This window comes from Oncorhynchus gorbuscha, unplaced genomic scaffold (genome assembly GCF_021184085.1).
Source record: "Oncorhynchus gorbuscha isolate QuinsamMale2020 ecotype Even-year unplaced genomic scaffold, OgorEven_v1.0 Un_scaffold_1282, whole genome shotgun sequence".
In the NCBI taxonomy this organism is placed as follows: Eukaryota; Metazoa; Chordata; class Actinopteri; order Salmoniformes; family Salmonidae; genus Oncorhynchus; species Oncorhynchus gorbuscha.
Genome location: NW_025746103.1, coordinates 57,501 through 81,380, shown reverse-complemented (window position 1 = coordinate 81,380; position 23,880 = coordinate 57,501). Strand labels below are relative to the sequence as shown.

The 23,880-nt window shown below is 46.8% G+C and overlaps 2 pseudogenes across 1 annotated transcript in view; one reads left to right on the top strand and one right to left on the bottom strand.

Moving 5' to 3' along the window:
* The window catches only part of LOC124022053, a 40,584-nt pseudogene extending 31,353 nt beyond the window's left edge, over nucleotides 1-9,231 (bottom strand). The window contains exons 1-2 of the transcript XR_006836335.1: nucleotides 8,628-9,231; nucleotides 8,225-8,385 (exon numbers count right to left, since the gene is read on the bottom strand). The product of XR_006836335.1 is annotated as a growth arrest-specific protein 6-like (transcript). The remainder of the gene's footprint in view (nucleotides 1-8,224; nucleotides 8,386-8,627) is intronic.
* An 11,643-nt stretch (nucleotides 9,232-20,874) lies between these two features.
* LOC124022052 overlaps nucleotides 20,875-23,880 on the top strand; it is a 33,847-nt pseudogene continuing 30,841 nt past the window's right edge.

The following is a 23,880-nucleotide window of genomic DNA, read 5'->3' as shown; positions in this document are numbered from 1 at the left end:
CACTACCACTAGTACCACACATCCTCCTCTCTGATCCCATTAAACCCCCCGATCTCACCACCACTAGTACCACACATCCTCCTCTCTGATCCCATTAAACCCCCTCACCACCACTAGATCTCACCACCACTAGTACCACACATCCTCCTCTCTGATCCCATTAAACCCCCTCACCTCCACTAGATCTCACCACCACTAGTACCACCACTAGTACCACACATCCTCCTCTCTGATCCCATTAAACCCCCCGATCTCACTACCACTAGTACCACACATCCTCCTCTCTGATCCCATTAAACCCCCGATCTCACTACCACTAGTACCACACATCCTCCTCTCTGATCCCATTAAACCCCCCGATCTCACCACCACTAGTACCACACATCCTCCTCTCTGATCCCATTAAACCCCCCGATCTCACCACCACTAGTACCACCACTAGTACCACACATCCTCCTCTCTGATCCCATTAAACCCCCCGATCTCACCACCACTAGTACCACACATCCTCCTCTGATCCCATTAAACCCCCCATCACACCACCACTAGTACCACACATCCTCCTCTCTGATCCCATTAAACCCCCGATCTCACCTCCACTAGTACCACCACTAGTACCACACATCCTCCTCTCTGATCCCATTAAACCCCCGATCTCACCTCCACTAGTACCACACACATCCTCCTCTCTGATCCCATTAAACCCCCGATCTCACCCACTAGTACCACACATCCTCCTCTCTGATCCCATTAAACCCCCGATCTCACCACCACTAGTACCACACACATCCTCCTCTCTGATCCCATTAAACCCCCGATCTCACTACCACTAGTACCACACATCCTCCTCTCTGATCCCATTAAACCCCCGATCTCACCACCACTAGTACCACACATCCTCCTCTGATCCCATTAAACCCCCCGATCTCACACCACCACTAGTACCACACACATCCTCCTCTCTGATCCCATTAAACCCCCACACATCCTCCTCTCTGATCTCACCACCACTAGTACCACACATCCTCCTCTGATCCCATTAAACCCCCCGATCTCACCACCACTAGTACCACACATCCTCCTCTCTGATCCCATTAAACCCCCGATCTCACCACCACTAGTACCACACATCCTCCTCTCTGATCCCATTAAACCCCCGATCTCACCACCACTAGTACCACACACATCCTCCTCTCTGATCCCACACCACCACTAGTACCACACATCCTCCTCTCTGATCCCATTAAACCCCCGATCTCACCACCACTAGTACCACACATCCTCCTCTCTGATCCCATTAAACCCCCGATCTCACCACCACTAGTACCACACATCCTCCTCTCTGATCCCATTAAACCCCCTCACCACCACTAGTACTCATCCCATTAAACCCCGACTCACCACCACTAGTACCACACATCCTCCTCTCTGATCCCATTAAACCCCCTGATCTCACCACCACTAGTACCACACATCCTCCTCTCTGATCCCATTAAACCCCCCGATCTCACTACCACTAGTACCACCACAGTACCACACATCCTCCTCTCTGATCCCATTAAACCCCCCGATCTCACCACCACTAGTACCACACATCCTCTCTGATCCCACACCACCACTAGTACCACACACATCCTCCTCTCTGATCCCATTAAACCCCCCGATCTCACCACCACTAGTACCACACATCCTCCTCTCTGATCCCATTAAACCCCCCGATCTCACCACCACTAGTACCACACATCCTCCTCTCTGATCCCATTAAACCCCCCGATCTCACCAGCACTAGTACCACACACATCCTCCTCTCTGATCCCATTAAACCCCCGATCTCACCACCACTAGTACCACCACTAGTACCACATCCTCCTCTCTGATCCCATTAAACCCCCGATCTCACCTCCACTAGTACCACACATCCTCCTCTCTGATCCCATTAAACCCCCGATCTCACTACCACTAGTACCACACATCCTCCTCTCTGATCCCATTAAACCCCCGATCTCACCACCACTAGTACCACACATCCTCCTCTCTGATCCCATTAAACCCCCGATCTCACCACCACTAGTACCACACATCCTCCTCTCTGATCCCATTAAACCCCCCGATCTCACCACCACTAGTACCACACATCCTCTCTGATCCCACACCACCACTAGTACCACACACATCCTCCTCTCTGATCCCATTAAACCCCCTCACCACCACCAGATCTCACCACCACTAGTACCACACATCCTCCTCTCTGATCCCATTAAACCCCCGATCTCACCACCACTAGTACCACACATCCTCCTCTCTGATCCCATTACACCCCCCGATCTCACCACCACTAGTACCACACATCCTCCTCTCTGATCCCATTAAACCCCCCGATCTCACCACCACTAGTACCACCACTAGTACCACACATCCTCCTCTCTGATCCCATTAAACCCCCGATCTCACCACCACTAGTACCACACATCCTCCTCTCTGATCCCATTAAACCCCCGATCTCACTACCACTAGTACCACACATCCTCCTCTCTGATCCCATTAAACCCCCGATCTCACCACCACTAGTACCACACATCCTCCTCTCTGATCCCATTAAACCCCCCCCCCGATCTCACCACCACTAGTACCACACATCCTCCTCTCTGATCCCATTAAACCCCCTCTCTGATCTCACCTCCACTAGTACCACCACTAGTACCACACATCCTCCTCTCTGATCCCATTAAACCCCCGATCTCACCTCCACTAGTACCACACACATCCTCCTCTCTGATCCCATTAAACCCCCCCGATCTCACCACCACTAGTACCACACATCCTCCTCTCTGATCCCATTAAACCCCCCGATCTCACCACCACTAGTACCACATCCTCCTCTCTGATCCCATTAAACCCCCGATCTCACCACCACTAGTACCACACATCCTCCTCTCTGATCCCATTAAACCCCCCGATCTCACTACCACTAGTACCACACATCCTCCTCTCTGATCCCATTAAACCCCCCGATCTCACCACCACTAGTACCACACACATCCTCCTCTCTGATCCCATTAAACCCCCGATCTCACCACCACTAGTACCACACATCCTCCTCTGATCCCATTAAACCCCCGATCACACCACCACTAGTACCACACATCCTCCTCTCTGATCCCATTAAACCCCCCGATCTCACCACCACTAGTACCACCACTAGTACCACACATCCTCCTCTCTGATCCCACACCACCACTAGTACCACCACATCCTCCTCTCTGATCCCATTACACTCACCACCACTAGTACCACACACATCCTCCTCTCTGATCCCATTAAACCCCCGATCTCACCACCACTAGTACCACACCTCCTCCTCTGATCCCATTAAACCCCCGATCTCACCACCACTAGTACCTCCTCTCTGATCCCATTAAACACCACCACCACTAGTACCACACACCACACATCCTCCTCTCTGATCCCATTAAACCCCCCGATCTCACCACCACTAGTACCACACATCCTCCTCTCTGATCCCATTAAACCCCCGATCTCACCACCACTAGTACCACACAGTACCACACATCCTCCTCTCTGATCCCATTAAACCCCCCGATCTCACTACCACTAGTACCACACACATCCTCCTCTCTGATCCCATTAAACCCCGATCTCACCACCACTAGTACCACACATCCTCCTCTCTGATCCCATTAAACCCCCGATCTCACTACCACTAGTACCACCACTAGTACCACACATCCTCCTCTCTGATCCCATTAAACCCCCCGATCTCACCACCACTAGTACCACTAGTACCACTAGTACCACCACTCACTACCACCACTAGTACCACCACTAGTACCACATCCTCTCTGATCCCACACCACCACTAGTACCACACATCCTCCTCTCTGATCCCATTAAACCCCCTGATCTCACCACCACTAGTACCACACATCCTCCTCTCTGATCCCATTAAACCCCCGATCTCACCACCACTAGTACCACACATCCTCCTCTGATCCCATTAAACCCCCCGATCTCACCACCACTAGTACCACACATCCTCCTCTCTGATCCCATTAAACCCACTAGTACCACCACACATCCTCCTCTCTGACCCATTAAACCACTCACCACCACTAGTACCACACATCCTCCTCTCCCATTATCCACCACTAGTACCACACATCCACTAGTACCACACACATCCTCCTCTCTGATCCCATTAAACCCCCGATCTCACCACCACTAGTACCACACATCCTCCTCTCTGATCCCATTAAACCCCCGATCTCACCACCACTAGTACCACACATCCTCCTCTCTGATCCCATTAAACCCCCCCGATCTCACCACCACTAGTACCACACACATCCTCCTCTCTGATCCCATTAAACCCCCGATCTCACCACCACTAGTACCACACATCCTCCTCTCTGATCCCATTAAACCCCCCCGATCTCACCACCACTAGTACCACACACATCCTCCTCTCTGATCCCATTAACCCCCCGATCTCACCACCACTAGTACCACCACTAGTACCACCACTCCTCTCATCCCATTACTAGTACCACACATCCTCTCTGATCCCACACCACCACTAGTACCACCACACATCCTCCTCTCTGATCCCATTAAACCCCCTGATCTCACCACCACTAGTACCACACATCCTCCTCTCTGATCCCATTAAACCCCCGATCTCACCACCACTAGTACCACACATCCTCTCTGATCCCACACTCACCACTAGTACCACCACTAGTACCACACATCCTCCTCTCTGATCCCATTAAACCCCCGATCTCACCACCACTAGTACCACCACTAGTACCACACATCCTCCTCTCTGATCCCATTAAACCCCCCGATCTCACCACCACTAGTACCACCACTAGTCCTCCTCCTCTGATCCCATTAAACCCCCGATCTCACCACCACTAGTACCACACATCCTCTCTGATCCCACACCACCACTAGTACCACACACCCCCTCTCTCTGATCCCATTAAACCCCCCCACTATCTCACCACCACTAGTACCACACATCCTCCTCTCTGATCCCATTAAACCCCCGATCTCACCACCACTAGTACCACACATCCTCTGATCCCACACCACCACTAGTACCACACACATCCTCCTCTCTGATCCCATTAAACCCCCGATCTCACCACCACTAGTACCACACATCCTCTCTGATCCCACACCACCACCACTAGTACCACACATCCTCCTCTCTGATCCCATTACACCCCCCGATCTCACCACCACTAGTACCACCACTAGTACCACACATCCTCTCTGATCCCACACCACCACTAGTACCACACATCCTCCTCTCTGATCCCATTAAACCCCCCGATCTCACCAGCACTAGTACCACACACCATCCTCCTCTCTGATCCCATTAAACCCCCGATCTCACTACCACTAGTACCACACATCCTCCTCTCTGATCCCATTAAACCCCCGATCTCACCACCACTAGTACCACCACTAGTACCACACATCCTCCTCTCTGATCCCATTAAACCCCCCTCTCTGATCTCACCCACTAGTACCACCACTAGTACCACACATCCTCCTCTCTGATCCCATTAAACCCCCGATCTCACTACCACTAGTACCACCACTAGTACCACACATCCTCCTCTCTGATCCCATTAAACCCCCGATCTCACCTCCACTAGTACCACACATCCTCCTCTCTGATCCCATTAAACCCCCGATCTCACCACCACTAGTACCACCACACCACACATCCTCTCTCTGATCCCATTAAACCCCCGATCTCACCACCACTAGTACCACACATCCTCCTCTCTGATCCCATTAAACCCCCTCATCTCACCACCACTAGTACCACACATCCTCTCTGATCCCACACCACCACTAGTACCACACACATCCTCCTCTCTGATCCCATTAAACCCCCGATCTCACCACCACTAGTACCACCACTACCACTAGTACCACACATCCTCCTCTCTGATCCCATTAAACCCCCGATCTCACCACCACTAGTACCACCACTAGTACCACACATCCTCCTCTCTGATCCCATTAAACCCCCCGATCTCACCACCACTAGTACCACCACTAGTACCACACATCCTCCTCTCTGATCCCATTAAACCCCCTGATCTCACCACCACCACTAGTATCACACATCCTCCTCTCTGATCCCATTAAACCCCCCGATCTCACTACCACTAGTACCACCACTAGTACCACACACATCCTCCTCTCTGATCCCATTAAACCCCCCGATCTCACCACCACTAGTACCACACATCCTCCTCTCTGATCCCATTAAACCCCCCCGATCTCACCACCACTAGTACCACACATCCTCCTCCACACATCTCCTCCTGATCCCATTAAACCCCGATCTCACCACCACTAGTACCACCACCACATCCTCCTCTCTGATCCCATTAAACCCCCGATCTCACCACCACTAGTACCACACATCCTCTCCTCTCTGATCCCATTAAACCCCCGATCCCACCACCACTAGTACCACACATCCTCCTCTCTGATCCCATTAAACCCCCGATCTCACCACCACTAGTACCACACATCCTCCTCTGATCCCACACTAGTACCACTAGTACCACACATCCTCCTCTCTGATCCCATTAAACCCCCGATCTCACCACCACTAGTACCACCACTAGTACCACACATCCTCCTCTCTGATCCCATTAAACCCCCTGATCTCACCACCACTAGTACCACATCCTCCTCTCTGATCCCATTAAACCCCCGATCTCACTACCACTAGTACCACATCCTCCTCTCTGATCCCATTAAACCCCCCGATCTCACCACCACTAGTACCACCACCTCCTATCCTCCTCTCTGATCCCACCACTAAACCCCCTCTCTCTGATCTCACCTCCACTAGTACCACACATCCTCCTCTCTGATCCCATTAAACCCCCCGATCTCACCACCACTAGTACCACACATCCCTCTCTGATCCCACCCACCACTAGTACCACCAGTACCACACACATCCTCCTCTCTGATCCCATTAAACCCCCGATCTCACCACCACTAGTACCACCAGATCCTCTCTGATCCCACACCACCACTAGTACCACACACATCCTCCTCTCTGATCCCATTAAACCCCCGATCTCACCACCACTAGTACCACCACTAGTACCACACATCCTCCTCTCTGATCCCATTAAACCCCCTGATCTCACCTCCACTAGTATCACACATCCTCCTCTCTGATCCCATTAAACCCCCCTCTCTGATCTTAAACCCCCGATCTCACTACCACTAGTACCACCACTAGTACCACACACATCCTCCTCTCTGATCCCATTAAATCCCCCGATCTCACCACCACTAGTACCACCACTAGTACCACACATCCTCCTCTCTGATCCCATTACAAGTCTCTATGGGCCCTGGTCAAAAGTAGTGCACTGTATAGGGAATGGGGAGGCGTTTGGGATGTAGAATTATTAATAGCATGGATGCTGGAGGCTGCTCAACACATTCATGAAGCTAGCTGGCAGAACCTAGACCCTAACATATATATATCCCTGAGGGGATAGGAGCCCTGTGTGACAGGCACACGTCAGATTAAAACCTGTGTGTGAGCGCATTGTTGCTCTGTCTGTTAAACACATTCCCCCGAGTCACCTTCCATCCGCTTGCTGTAAGCAGCCTCCCCGAGGACCAATCAAAAAAACAGCAGTACAGCGATCATTAGCATAATCACTCCCATGTATGAGCCCATCACGCATGAAGCAGGATCATTTACATAATCACAAACCTTACAGTAGTATGCAAATGTCCATAATCTGGCATGTTCCCCACGGCCCAATGTGCTAGTTGAATACTGTGCAATGAATTGATCAGACTGGTGAGTGTTTGCCAGTAATTAGTCATATCTATATTTTGGAGCTTGAACACCTTGAACACAGAATCGTTATGTTATAAGTCGACTATAGGATCAGTCATTACGGCAAGACAACTCCAATGTGCGCAGCTAGTCCGTGTCTATATGCAATGGAAAGAAGTGCAATGAGTGCCATTTGATTTGACACGATCAAGTGTGTAGTGAATAAGTGTGTAGTGAATAAGTGTGTAGTGAATAAGTGTGTAAATAAGTGTGTAGTGAATAAGTGTGTAGTGAATAAGTGTGTAGTGAATAAGTGTGTAGTGAATAAGTGTGTAGTGAATAAGTGTGTAGTGTACTCACTGTTTCAGGGTCGTTCTCGAATACTTCTCTCGCCTCCTCTTTGCTACACTTCTCTTCCACACACTCTCGCTCCAGGTGCCCTTGTTTCGTCTCCTCGAAAACGTGATTCGCTCTCCTGTGTCTCCTCAAGAACTGGTTAGCTTCTTCCGGGGACAAGGAAACTGAAAATAACCACAAGCACAGAACAGAATTTCCCATGAGTTACCGTACTACATTTTAGTTGTTAAAATGATCCAGCCCCTAATTTACTGGCATAAAGTCCTGGGCGTGAGTTTTCAAAGCATCAGCTAAGCAGAAAACAAATTACATTATTCAACAACAATTAACTAGCTGGCAAGCTAAACAACAATGTTATCCCCACGCAGTGCCAAAAATAGCTTAGTGGGCTTTGTTGTTTACTTACGGCTGTCGGACCACGGGACAAGGAGCAGGATCAGGAAGGTTCCTGAACCAAGGATCTCTGTCAACTGCATGTCTGCGGTTCTGCGTCAGGCTGGAAAGTTTATCCTTCCCCCCTCTCTCCCTCTCCCTCTGTTCAATGTAGCTTCTAGCTAGCAATCAGGTAGCAGTCGTGTATAAAACACACTGCAAGTTCAAACATTCACTTCACAGCAGGCGAGAATGCAGTTACACTTAACTCAGCGTTTTCCTCTTCACTCGTATCCTTGCTTCCTAGCTACTTAGTCCGCATACCACAACCAAGGCTTCCCACCGTCACTGCAGTACAGACAGTCCAACCTTCACTCTTATCTCCACCTACTTCGCCCCCATCTCGTTTGGTTGTCCCAGCTACTAACGTAGCAGGCGTAAAATACACCCAGCGACGAGCCCGAACCGTGGACAAAGGACACAACCTACACATCCGAAGGGGAGTTGCTTTAAAAAAAAAAGTTACGTCGACTGCACGCAGGCGGGAGCTGGCAATGAAGAGTGGCTTTTACTCTGCGGCTCGGCAGTGATATGGGAGCTCTCTCTCTCTCTCTCTCTCTCTCTCTCTCTCTCTCTCTCTCTCTCTCTCTCTCTCTCTCTCTCTCTCTCTCTCTCTCTCTCTCTCTCTCTCTCTCTCTCTCTCTCTCTCTCTCTCTCTCTCTCTCTCTCTCTCTCTGTGTGACTGCAGTCTTTCTGCCCCTGCCCATCTACCTGCAGTGACTTTGCGTAGCCTTGGCATTGTACAGACTATTCCAACCTAGCCTATAGCATGCCAGACACCGTAGAGGGAAGGAGGAGTGCTGAGGGTGTTGTAGCACCTCATGATAAATCAACACAACATTTTAAAGTATTTCACAATAGTGCAATGGGCCTTTATTTACTCCCGTATGAGCGGACCAAAATAGCCATCAGCAGCGCAGGGAGAAACAAAATAATCTCAGCTAAATTGAACAACTGAACCTAATCTTCCTCTGTTTGTGACATCAGTTGAAAACTAAATCTCGACCCAGATTCTCTCCTCCCTTTCTTCCCAGCAGTTTATTTTAAGCCTTAAAGTTCCTGTCATTTTCTCATCAATCCACAGAATTTCTCTTTCTTTTTTTGGGCTCACTTTCTGTTATGATTTCTCAGAAATATTCTCTCTCTGTGTGTTAAGGCTCACATTTGCGCAACAAATACCCTCTGCCAAGAACTATGCTACGCTGTTTTTCTAATCACTTGTTCTTTTGACTCACATTCTGTTACGATTCCTCAGAAATCATGTTTCTCTCTCTTTCTCGCAATTGCAGATAGTAGGAACGGGAAGGGAAAATAAATACACATAAGTATAGGTTGTATATAGATTACAGCTCTCTCTCTCTCTCTCTCTCTCTCTCTCTCTCTCTCTCTCTCTCTCTCTCTCTCTCTCTCTCTCTCTCTCTCTCTCTCTCTCTCTCTCTCTCTCTCTCTCTCTCTCTTCCATGTCCTCCGTATGTTAGTCCAGATCTGAGTCAGGTCAGCTCTCTGTCTCTCTCTCTCTCTCTCTTCCATGTCCTCCGCATGTTCGTCCAGATCTGAGTCAGGTCAGCTCTCCCTCTCTCTCTCTCTCTCTCTCTCTCTCTCTCTCTCTCTCTCTCTCTCTCTCTCTCTCTCTCTCTCTCTCTCTCTCTCTCTCTCTCTCTCTCTCTCTTCCATGTCCTCCGTATGTTAGTCCAGATCTGAGTCAGGTCAGCTCTCTCAATGTCACAGCAGAATCATATCAAAATCACATCTATTTGTCCATGTCCTCCGTATGTTAGTCCAGATCTGAGTCAGGTCAGCTTGTTGTCTCTCCTGACCATGCAGAGTAAAACTCATTAAAACATGTAACTCCGATGTTGTCCAGATCAATGGAGCAATATACAGGTCAGTCTCCAGATCAATGTGGAGGTCTATACAGGGAGTACTCAGTACCAGATCAATCTGGAACTATATACAGGGAGTACCAGTACCAGATCAATGTGGAACTATATACAAGTACCAGTCCAGATCATGTTCATCCAGATCTGAGTCAGATCAATGTGGAACAATGTCACAGTATCAAATACAAAATCAATGTGGAGATTGTCACATGAGCTTGAATACCAGATCAATGTGGAGATTTACAAGCTGTGAAATGCAATGTTTATGAACCCAACCTGACCATGCAGAGTAAAACACATTGAAACAGTAACTCAAGAGGAATGAAATACACAACAATGGAGCAATATACAGGGAGTACCAGTACCAGATCAATGTGGAACTATATACAGGGAGTACCAGTACCAGATCAATGTGGAGCTATATACAGGGAGTACCAGTACTAGATCAATGTGGAGCTATATACAGGGAGTACCAGATCAATGTGGAGCTATATACAGGGAGTACCAGATCAATGTGGAGCTATATACAGGGAGTACCAGATCAATGTGGAGCTATATACAGGAGTACCAGTACCAGATCAATGTGGAGATATATACAGGGAGTACTAGTACCAGATCAATGTGGAGGTATATACAGGGAGTACCAGTACCAGATCAATTTGGAGCTATATACAGGAGTACCAGTACCAGATCAATGTGGAGCTATATACAGGAGTACCAGTATCATCATGTGGAGCTATATACAGGGAGTACCAGTACCAGATCAATGTGGAGCTATATACAGGAAGTACCAGATCAATGTGGAGCTATATACAGGAAGTACCAGATCAATGTGGAGCTATATACAGGGAGTACCAGTACAGATCAATGTGGAGCTATATACATGGAGTACCAGTACCAGATCAATGTGGAACTATATACAGGAGTACCAGTACCAGATCAATGTGGAGCTATATACAGGAACCAGTACCAGATCAATGTGGAGCTATATACAGGGAGTACCAGTACCAGATCAATGTGGAGCTATATACAGGGAGTACCAGATCAATGTGGAGCTATATACAGGAGTACCAGATCAGATGTGGAGCTATATACAGGGAGTACCAGTACCAGATCAATGTGGAGCTATATACAAGGAGTACCAGTACCAGATCAATGTGGAGATATATACAAGGAGTACCAGTACCAGATCAATGTGGAGCGATATACAGGAGTACCAGTACCAGATCAATGTGGAGATATATACAGGGAGTACCAGTACCAGATCAATGTGGAGCTATATACAGGAGTACCAGTACCAGATCAATGTGGAGCTATATACAGGAGTACCAGTACCAGATCAATGTGGAGATATATACAGGGAGTACCAGTACCAGATCAATGTGGAGGTATATACAGGGAGTACCAGTACCAGATCAATGTGGAGGTATATACAGGGAGTACCAGTACCAGATCAATGTGGAGCTATATACAGGGAGTACCAGTACCAGATCAATGTGGAGGTATATACAGGGAGTACCAGTACCAGATCAATGTGGAGGTATATACAGAGAGTACCAGTACCAGATCAATGTGGAGCTATATACAGGGAGTACCAGTACCAGATCAATGTGGAGCTATATACAGGGAGTACCAGTACCAGATCAATGTGAAGGTATATACAGGGAGTACCAGATCAATGTGGAGGTATATACAGGAAGTACCAGTACCAGATCAATGTGGAGCTATATACAGGAAGTACCAGATCAATGTGGAGCTATATACAGGAAGTACCAGTACCAGATCAATGTGGAGGTATATACAGGGAGTACCAGTAACAGATCAATGTGGAGCTATATACATGGAGTACCAGATCAATGTGGAGCTATATACAGGAAGTACCAGTACCAGATCAATGTGGAGGTATATACAGGGAGTACCAGTACCAGATCAATGTGGAGCTATATACAGGGAGTACCAGATCAATGTGGAGCTATATACAGGGAGTACCAGATCAATGTGGAGCTATATACAGGGAGTACCAGATCAATGTGGAGCTATATACAGGGAGTACCAGTACCAGATCAATGTGAAGGTATATACAGGGAGTACCAGTACCAGATCAATGTGGAGCTATATACAGGGAGTACCAGTACCAGATCAATGTGGAGCTATATACAGGGAGTACCAGTACCAGATCAATGTGGAGCTATATATATGGAGTACCAGATCACTGTGGAGCTATATACAGGGAGTACCAGATCAATGTGGAGCTATATACAGGGAGTACCAGTACCAGATCAGTGTGGAGCTATATACAGGGAGTACCAGTACCAGATCAATGTGGAGCTATATACATGGAGTACCAGATCAATGTGGAGCTATATACAGGGAGTACCAGATCAATGTGGAGCTATATACAGGGAGTACCAGATCAATGTGGAGCTATATACAGGGAGTACCAGATCAATGTGGAGCTATATACAGGGAGTACCAGTACCAGATCAGTGTGGAGCTATATACAGGAAGATCAATGTGGAGCCAGTACCAGATCAATGTGGAGCTATATACAGGGAGTACCAGATCAATGTGAAGCTATATACAGGGAGTACCAGTACCAGATCAATGTGGAGCTATATACAGGGAGTACCAGTACCAGATCAATGTGGAGCTATATACAGGGAGTACCAGTACTAGATCAATGTGGAGCTATATACAGGGAGTACCAGTACCAGATCAATGTGGAGCTATATATATGGAGTACCAGATCACTGTGGAGCTATATACAGGGAGTACCAGATCAATGTGGAGCTATATACAGGGAGTACCAGATCAATGTGGAGCTATATACAGGGAGTACCAGATCAATGTGGAGCTATATACAGGGAGTACCAGTACCAGATCAGTGTGCTGGGGTATGAGCTATTTGAGGTAGATATGAACATGAAGGCAGGGTAGATAATAATAAGAATAAAACTATGAACAGAGTAGCAGAAGCATATGATGAGTGATGATGAGCTCGGCCCCGGTGATGTACTGGGCTGTTGGCACGACCCTCTGTAGTGCTTTGCGGTCGAGAGCAGTACATTTGCCATACCAAGTTGTGATGCGGCCAGTCAAGATGCTCTCGATGGTGCAGCTGTAGAACATTTTGAGGATCCGATGGCCCGTGCCAAATCTCTTCATCTTTTGAGGGGGAAGAGGCACAGTCATGCCCTCTTCAGGACTGTGTGGGTGTATGTGGACCATGTTAAGTCCTGAGTTATGTGGATGCCAAGGAACTTGTAGCTCTCGACCTGCTCCCCTACAGCCCTGTCAATGTGAATGAGGGTGTGCTCCCCTCGATCTCCTGTAGTCCACGATCAGCTCCTTGATCTTACTGACGTTTGATGGAGAGGTTGTTGTCCTGGCACCACACTGCTAAATCCATAACCTCCTCCCTGTAGCCTGTCTCATTGCCGTCAGTGATCAGGTCTACCACTGTTGTGTCATCAGAGAACTTGATGATGGTGTTGGAGTCGTTCCTGGCCATGAGGTTGTAGGTGAACAGAGAGTACAGGAGGGGACTAAGCACACACCCCTAAGAGGCCCCCGTGTTGAGGATCAGAGAGGCAGCAGTGTTGTTACCTACCCTCACCACCTAGGACCAGCCCGTCAGGAAGTCCAGGATCCAGTTGAAGAGGGAGGTGTTCAGTCCCTGTGTCCCTAGCTTGGTGATGCGCTTGGAGGGGACTATGGTGTTGAACGCTGAGCTATAGTCTATGAACAATATCCTCACATAGTTATTTCCCCTCTTGTCCAGGTGGGAGAGGGCAGTGTGAAGTGCAATTGAGATTGCGTGATCTGTGTATCTGTAGGGGGGCGGTATGCAAACTGGAGTAGGTCCAGGGTGTCTGGGATGATGGTAGATGTGTGTCATGACCAGCCTTTCAAAGCACTTTATAATAACAGGCATTTAGGCAGGTTACCATGGCGTTCATGGGAACAGGGACAAATGGTGGTCAGCTTGAAACATGTTGGGATTATAGACTGGGACAAGGACAGATTGAAAATGTCAGTGAAGACACTTTGCCAGCTGGTCAGCTTTGAGAACACGCCCTGGAGTTCCATCTGGCCCGGCGGCCTTGCGATCTGAAAATAGAGGTCGAAGGTTAATAACTGTCGATCTGATGTCCAGTAGTGCTTAATATAATAATAATAATATAACAATGTATGCCATTTAGCAGACGCTTTTATCCAAAGCGACTTACAGTCATGTGTGCATACATTCTACGTATGGGTGGTCCCAGGGATCGAACCCACTACCCTGGCGTTACAAGCGCCATGCTCTACCAACTGAGCTACAGAATGGTCATATGTGATAATGGTATGAACTCCTTGTACAAGAAAAGTAAAGATGACCATGAAAAAAGTCACAAACTGGCAAAGTGGGTTTGGAACTCATAAGACGTTGCCTTTCTCCTTCAGTGCCATCTGTTTTGTTAATGTTACACCTGACACTCACAAGGTTGTTTCAGATCAGATGTCACCTGTAACACATTTGAACCACATAGCAGGGGGGCATGTTTTAAAGGACACCCACTGCAAAAAGTGTATCGATTACATTCCAAGCTGTGGGGGGGGGGGTCGACCCAGGTTTACAGAGCATTCAGAAAGTATTCAGACCCCCTGACTATTTCCACGTTGTTACGTTACAGCCTTGTTATAAAATTGATTACATTCATTTTTCCCTCAATCTACACACAATATCTCATAATGACAAAGCAAAAACAGGTTTTTAGAAATGTTTGCAAATGTATTGAAAATAAAAAACAGAAATACATACACTTCGGTTGGAGTCATTAAAACTTGTTTTTCAAACTCTCCACAAATTTCTTGTTAACAAACTATAGTTTTGGAAAGTCGGTTAGGACATCTACTTTGTGCATGACACACGTCATTTTTCCAACAATTGTTTACAGACAGATGATTTCACTTATAATTCACTGTATCACAATTCCAGTGGGTCAGAAGTTTACATACACCAAGTTGAATGTGCCTTTAAATAGCTTGGAAAATTCCAGAAAATTATTCAGATAGACTAATTGACATCATTTTAGTCAATTGCAGGTGTACCTGTGGATGTATTTCAAGGCCGACCTTCAAACTCAGTGCCTCTTTGCTTGAAAAGAAATCAGCCAAGACCTCAGAAAAAAAATGTTGACCTCCACAAGTCTGGTTCATCCTTGGGAGCAATTTCCAAACGCCTAAAGGTACCATGTTCGTCTGTACAAACAATAGTACACAAGTATAAACACCATGGGCCCACGCAGCCGTCATACCGCTCAGGAAGGAGACGTGTTCTGTCTCCTATAGATTAACGTACTTTGGTGCGAAAAGTGCAAATCCCAGAACAACAGCAAAGGACCTTGTGAAGATGTTGGAGGAAACAGGTACAAAAGTATCTACATCCACAGTAAAACAAGTCCTATATCGACAACCTGAAAGGCCACTCAGCAAGGAAGAAGCCACTGCTCCAAAACCGCCATAAAAAAAGCCAAACTACCGTTTGCAACTGCACACAGGGACAAAGATCGTACTTTTTGGAGAAATGTCCTCTGGTCTGATGAAACAAAAATAGAACTGTTTGGCCATAATGACCATTGTTATGTTTGGAGGGAAAAAGGGGAGGCTTGCAAGCCCGAAGAACACCATCCCAACCGTGAAGCACGGGGGTGGCAGCATCATGTGTGGGTGCTTTGCTGCAGGAGGGCCAGGTGCATTTCACAAAATAGGTGGCATCATGAGGATGGAAATTTATGTCGATATATTGAAGCAACATCTCAAGACATCAGTCAGGAAGTTAAAGCTTGGTCGCAAATGGGTCTTCCAAAGGGACAATGAACCCAAGTATACTTCCAAAGTTGTGGCAAAATGGCTTAAGGACAACAAAATCAAGGTATTGGAGTGGTCATCACAAAGCCCTGACCTCAATCATATAGAAACTTTGGGCAGAACTGAAAAAGCGTGTGCGAGCAAGGAGGCCTACAAACCTGACTTCGTTACACCAGCTCTGTCAGGAGGAATGGGCCAAAATTCACCCAACTTATTGTGGAAAGCTTGTGGAAGGCTACATTAGACCCAAGTTAAACAATTTAAAGGCAATACTACCAGATACTACCTGAGTGTATGTAAACTTTGACCCACTGGGTATGTGATGAAAGAAATAAAAGTTGAAATAAATCATATTCTCTACTATTATTCTGACATTTCACATTCTTAAAATAAAGTGGTGATCCTAACTGACCTAAAACAGGGAGTTTTTACTAGGATTATATGTCAGGAAATGTGAAAACTGAGTTTAAATGTATTTGGCAGAGGTGTATGTAAACTTCCAACTTCAACTGTAAGTATTCAGACCCTTTGCTTGAGATTCAAAATTGAGGTCAGGTGCATCTTGTTTCCATTGATCATCCTAGAGATGTTTCTAGAACTTGATTGGAGTCCACCTGTGGTAAATTATTTTTGATTGGACATGATTTGGAACGGCACAAACCTGTCTATATAAGGTCCCACAGTTCATGTCAGAGCAAAAACCAAGCCGTGAGGTTGAAGGAATTGTCCGTATAGCTCTGAGACAGGATTGTGTTGAGGCACAGATCTGGGAAAGGGTACCAAAGAATGTCTGCAGCATTGAAGGTCCCCAAGATTACAGTGGCCTCCATCATTCTTAAAATGTAAGGAGGTTGGAACCACCAACACTCCTAGAGCTGGCCACCTGGCCAAACTGAGCAATCGGGGGAGAAGGGCCTTGGTCAGGGAGGTGACCAAGAACCCAGTTCATCTGTGGAGATGGGAGGACCTTCCAGAAGGACAACCATCTCTGCAGCACTCCACCAATCAGGCCTTTATGGTAGAGTGGCCAGATGGAAGCCACTCCTCAGTAAAAGGCACATGAAAGCCCGCTTGGAGTTTGCCAAAAGGCACCTAAAGGCCTCTCAGACCATGAGAAAAAGGATTCTCTGGTCTGATGATACCAAGATTGAAGTCTTTGGCCTGAATGCCAAGCGTCACGTCTGGAGGAAACCTGGCACCATCCCTACGGTGAAGCATGGAGGTGGCAGTATCATGCTGTAGGAATGTTTTTCAGCGGCAGGGACTGGGAACTAGTAAGATTTGAGGGAAAGATAAACGGTGCAAAGTACAGAGAGATCCCTAATGAAAAGCTGCTCCAGAGCACTCAGGACCTCAGACTGTGGCAAAGGTTCACCTTCCAACAGGTCAACATGACCTTAAGCACACAGCCAAGGAAACGCAGGAGTGGCTTCAGGACAAGTCTCTGAATGATATTTCCGTTTTTCATTTTAATACATTTGCAAAACTGTCTAAAAACCTGTTTTGCTTTGTCATTATGGGCCATTGTGTGTAGATGAATGTGGGGAAAATATACAATTTAATGTGGAAATATCAAGGGGTCTGAATACTTTCCTAATCCACTGTGTCTCAACTGTCCAGTTGCAAAAACTACAGAACAAATACTCCTCCACTAGCATGGTCTCAGATCTGGTTGTGGTCTCAGATCTAGTTGTAGTCTCAGATCTGGTTGTGGTCTCCGATCTGGTTGTGGTCTCAGATCTAGTTGTGGTCTCAGATCTGGTTGTGGTCTCAGATCTGGTTGTGGTCTCAGATCTGGTTGTGGTCTCAGATCTGGTTGTGGTCTCCGATCTGGTTGTGGTCTCAGATCTGGTTGTGGTCTCAGATCTGGTTGTGGTCTCCGATCTGGTTGTGGTCTCAGATCTGGTTGTGGTCTCCGATCTGGTTGTGGTCTCAGATCTGGTTGTGGTCTCAGATCTGGTTGTGGTCTCCGATCTGGTTGTGGTCTCAGATCTGGTTGTGGTCTTGCAACATTGCTCATTGTCAAGCCAATGAGTGACAAGGAGTTGGCATGATATCACAAACAGACTGGCACTCCAGCTACTCATCCACTACTATACATATGAAAATCAAAGTTTGATTCCAAAAAGTGCAATAACCACTTTAGGAAAAAGTTTAAATCTCGCCGGTTTCTACATGTAGGTTAGAAAACATAATTTAGATTGCAAGGGTGGGATTGAAACTTCTCTTTTACAGTAAACACCAGTTCAGTATTCACTGGTGCATTCATGATACAACTACTCCTCCTGCCGGATATTCACTGTAAGTTCAGGCCTCCATGTTGATTTACCATGACACCTGGCAGTTAAAGCGATGGGCCAGTCACGGAGAGGTTGCTGGTTAGAATCCCAGCTCCGACTAGGTGAAAACTCTGTCAATGTGCCCCTGAGCAAGGAACTGAATCCTAACTGATCTTGTAAATCGCTCTGGATAAGAGCGACTGCTAAATTAATCAAATGTAAAAAAATATATATGTTTTTAAATGTACCTGTTGCTCAACGTTCGGCGCAGGTGTTGGTAACTGGTTCTCCATACACCTGCGCCGAACGTTGTGCAACAGGTCATTCGTATGTTTACCTAAGTAGTTAGATGGTCATTAAATGTATTAGATAGACATGCTTCTAATATCCGTATATTATTGACCGGTGACTGACAATTTGAAGTAGGTTAGCTAAAATGAGGTGACGTCAGACCGTATATTTAAATAGGCAATAGAAAAAAAAGCCTGTCATGTTCATTGATTGGGTTAAGACCGAACCGTCACTCCAAAACTAGCGGACCTACAATTCTTTACATTTAGCTCTCAATTGACAGATTTTTGATTTCAACATCCTTTATTTCACCCGTCCTCAAAAATGTTTACATTCTCATCTTTATTTTTCATGTTATTTTGAATTTAATACATATGGCGTGAAATAGTCCTATAAAAGCGTTCCACGGGGATGCTGGCCCATATTGACTACAATGCTTCCCACAGTTGTGTCAAGTTGGCTCATGTCCTTTGGGTGGTGGACCGTTCTTAATACACACGGGAAACGGTCCGAGTGTGAAGAACTAAGCAGCGTTGCAGTTCTTCACACAAACCAGTTCTCCTGGCACCTACTACCATACCCCGTTCAAAAGCACTTAAATATTTGTATTGCCCATTCAAAGGCACTTCAATTATTTGTCTTGCCCATTCACCCTCTGAATGGTGCACATACACAATCCATGTATCAAGATTTAAAAATCCTTCATTAACCAATTTCCTCCCCTTAATCTACACAGATTGATGTGGATTTAACACGTGACATCAATAAAGGATCATGGTTTTCACTTGGTTTCACCTCTTCAGTCTGTCAGCTCCTCGGGACCCCAGGGATTACACGTTTTGGTTTTAGCCCAAACAATACACAGCTGATTCAAATTATCAAAACTGAATGGCGAGTTGATTATTTGAATCAGCCTTGTAGTGTTAGGGCTAAAACCCCCAAAGTGCCCCCTTGGGGTCTCAAGGATTGAGTTTGGGAAACGCTGGTCTATATCATGAAAAGAGCAGTACTTAAGTAAGCAGCTAATGGGGATCCTAACAAAATACCACAATTTCAAATTCTACCTTTTGCCTGGTCAAACTTCTGTGACAAGCGTTTTGCAGCATCTGCAATGACATCTGCAAATCTGTGTCCACAACCAATAAACGTTGATTTGACTCACTCAGGCATGTCTATCCAGTCATTGCAGAGGTGTGATGCATATTCAAAGTATTGGAAGAGCTGGTTAGGGGTCTAGAACAGGGGTGGGAATTTGTCTCATTGGCCACATCAGAATTTCAAAATTCAGAAAAGCTGCAGTTATTTGAAAATGGTCCATTATATTGTCTACATACTCTCTATCTAGTTTTAGACGTTCACGAGTGGCCTGGAGTGTTTACATTATTATTTTCGTTAACCCAAAATAATAATTCCCTCCCCAAAGCGTTAATATTTGTTATTCAAACCTCCCGCCGCCCAGGGGGATGTATGTCGGCCACCCCTGGTTCAGAAGAACGCCAGGGGGATGTATGTCGACCACCCCTGGTTCAGAAGAACGCCAGGGGGATGTATGTCGGCCACCCCTGGTTCAGAAGAACGCCAGGGGGATGTACCACCCCTGGTTCAGAAGAACGCCAGGGGATGTATGTCGACCACCCCTGGTTCAGAAGAACGCCACCCCTGGTTCAGAAGAACGCCAGGGCCGCTGCAGTCAGGGCAACAGGAGTGCTATCAATGTAATACTGGATGGTCCTTCTGTAGCTCAGTTAGTAGAGCATGGCGCTTGTAACGCCAGGGTAGTGGGTTCGATCCCCGGGACCACCCATACGTAGAATGTATGCACACATGACTGTAAGTCGCTTTGGATAAAAGCGTCTGCTAAATGGCATATATTATTATATTATTATTATTATAGTAATACACGTTAGGGGGCGCTATTCCGTCCCTTTTCTTTAGACAACGCCAGCTACCGAGGAAAGGGTGGCTCCACCAAGATACTGGAGGAGAGAAAATATATATATATGCTAGTTGGTTAGGTAGGAGTCAATCCATTACTCGTCCTATTTGAAGACCCCCGGGGAAAAGTCGAGACGTTTCTGAAACGGTGGTGTTGATAGGTGATGCTGGGAGTAGTAGAAATGACGGGCAGGTAAGAGCTTGGATACAAGTAACAACACTGGAATTTAGGTTAGCATGCTAACAGCTAGCCGGGCAGCTAACGTTAGCTCATTTGTTCGGTGCGGTACTGTATGCGATAAAGTTTAACACCTATAGTGATTATTTTTTTTAATGATGGGCTTGGGAATCGTCTTGAAACATTAAATTAGCTTTTAAATAAAGTTAACTGACTAGTTAATTCGCTAACCTGCCTGCTACAGTAGGCTGGTAACGTCAAGTGAGTGGACGTGTGTGTTGTTGTGAACTTGCTAACGTTAGCTACTTCAAACTCTTGTTTGTTTTTCCCTCTCTAGCTTGGTAACGTTAGCCTCTTAGTTGGTTAGTTTCTATAACACTTTTAGGTCGAAACATTCAATATATTTTCAAATTTAAACCAGTTTCATTATTTGGATCATTACACGCGGTCTATTTGTAGACCGTGTTGTAATTAATTGGCACTTAATTTGGGGGTGTATAACGTTAGGAATTAAACCAACACTGAATTACCACCAGACAGCTATGATCTATCATGTCTGTCTGACTGCTCTCAGATGACCAAATTAGGACACAAGACCCTGAGCAACGTGTGTCTCTCCATGGGGACAGCAGTGTTCTGTGAGTAATATGATTTGAGTAAGAGACTGTCTGGGTGACAGCAGTGTTCTGTGAGTAATATTATTTGAGTAAGAGACTGTCTGGGTGACAGCAGTGTTCTGTGAGTAATATGATTTGAGTAAGAGACTGTCTGGGTGACAGCAGTGTTCTGTGAGTAATATGATTTGAGTAAGAGACTGTCTGGGTGACAGCAGTGTTCTGTGAGTTATATGATTTGAGTAAGAGACTGTCTGGGTGACAGCAGTGTTCTGTGAGTTATATGATTTGAGTAAGAGACTGTCTGGGTGACAGCAGTGTTCTGTGCGTAATATGATTTGCGTAAGAGACTGTCTGAGGGACAAGGCCCCGCCCCTAAAACCATACTTGTCTTTGTGTCCCAAATGGCTCCCTATTACCTATGTAGTGCACTAACTTTAACCAGCCATAGGGCTGTGGTTAAAATTAGTCCACCATATAGGGAATAGAGTGCTATTTGGGATGCACACCCCCCCCACTCTGCAAAACACTGATCTGTAGTAGAGAGGAACATGTTTACTCAAACCTTTGCCAGTGTTATTTCTGTGGACACTCAAGGCAGATTTCCAACAGCCCAGCAGTTCCCTGTTGGAGTAACTAACTCTCTTTGGATGTCTTTGCACATTGCATTGGTCTATTCTGGAAACACTCATCTCCCTCACTAGCTTCTCCCTCACTAGCTTCTCCCTCACTAGCTTCTCCCTCACTAGCTTCTCCCTCACTAGCTTCTCCCTCACTAGCTTCTCCCTCACTAGCTTCTCCCTCACTAGCTTCTCCCTCACTAGCTTCTCCCTCACTAGCTTCTCCCTCACTAGCTTCTCCCTCACTAGCTTTAAGCTTCTCCATCTTACTGATTCTCCCTCACTAGCTTCTCCCCAAACAACTTCTTTCACCAGCTTCTCCCTTTATTTATTTATTTTGCTCCTCCCCATTATTTTTCCCTCACTTTGCTTCTTCCATTGCAAAACTACTTCCAGTGTTTTACTCACTAGCTTCTCCCTCACTAGCTTTGCACCAACTGTCAGAGCAGCTCACATATTACTGCACCTTCTCACCTGATTTGCTCAATTGTATAAACTTGTTTATACTGTATTATTGACTGTATGTTTGTTTTACCCATGTGTAACTCTGTGTCGTTGTATTTAACTGCTTTGCTTTATCTTGGCCAGGTCGCAATTGTAAATGAGAACTTGTTCTCAACTTTGCCTACCTGGTTAAATAAAGGTGAAATAAATAAATAAATTCAAGCCCCCTCCAGGAGACTCTGCTGCTGTGTGGGAGCCAGAGGGCCAGTCTTTTCAAGCCCCCTCCAGGAGACTCTACTTTGTGGGAGCAGAGGGCCAGTCTCCATTGCAAAACCCCCTCCAGGAGTTTGCTGCTGTGCCAGATTGTATTTACTTTGCCCCCAGGGCCTTTTTGCCTTCCTACAAGCCCCCTTCCACTCTGATTTGCTCAGAGGGCATTTTATTCAAGCCCCTCCAGACTTGTTTATACTGTATTATTGACTGTATGTTTGTTTTACCCCCTCCAGGAGACTCTGTGTTGTTGTATCCAGAGGGCCACTGCTTTGCTTTCCATCTTGGCCAGGTCTCTGTGCTGTGTTCTCCAGAGGGCCAGTCTCCTATTCAAGCCCCTCCAGGAGACTCTGCTGCTGTGTGGGAAAGGGCCAGTCTCCTAAATTCAAGCCCCCTCCAGGAGACTCTGCTGCTGTGTGGGAGCCAGAGGGCCAGTCTCCTATTCAAGCCCCCTCCAGGAGACTCTGCTGCTGTGTGGGAGCCAGAGGGCCAGTCTCCTATTCAAGCCCCCTCCAGGAGACTCTGCTGCTGTGTGGGAGCCAGAGGGCCAGTCTCCTATTCAAGCCCCCTCCAGGAGACTCTGCTGCTGTGTGGGAGCCAGAGGGCCAGTCTCCTATTCAAGCCCCTCCAGTAGACTCTGCTGCTGTGTGGGAGCCAGAGGGCCAGTCTCCTATTCAAGCCCCTCCAGGAGACTCTGCTGCTGTGTGGGAGCCAGAGGGCCAGTCTCCTATTCAAGCCCCCTCCAGTAGACTCTGCTGCTGTGTGGGAGCCAGAGGGCCAGTCTCTTGTCGTTATTGTGCCAACTCCTGCAGTCAGTTGAGTTGCGCAAGACCACAAACAGATTTGGGCTAATTTCACAGGGA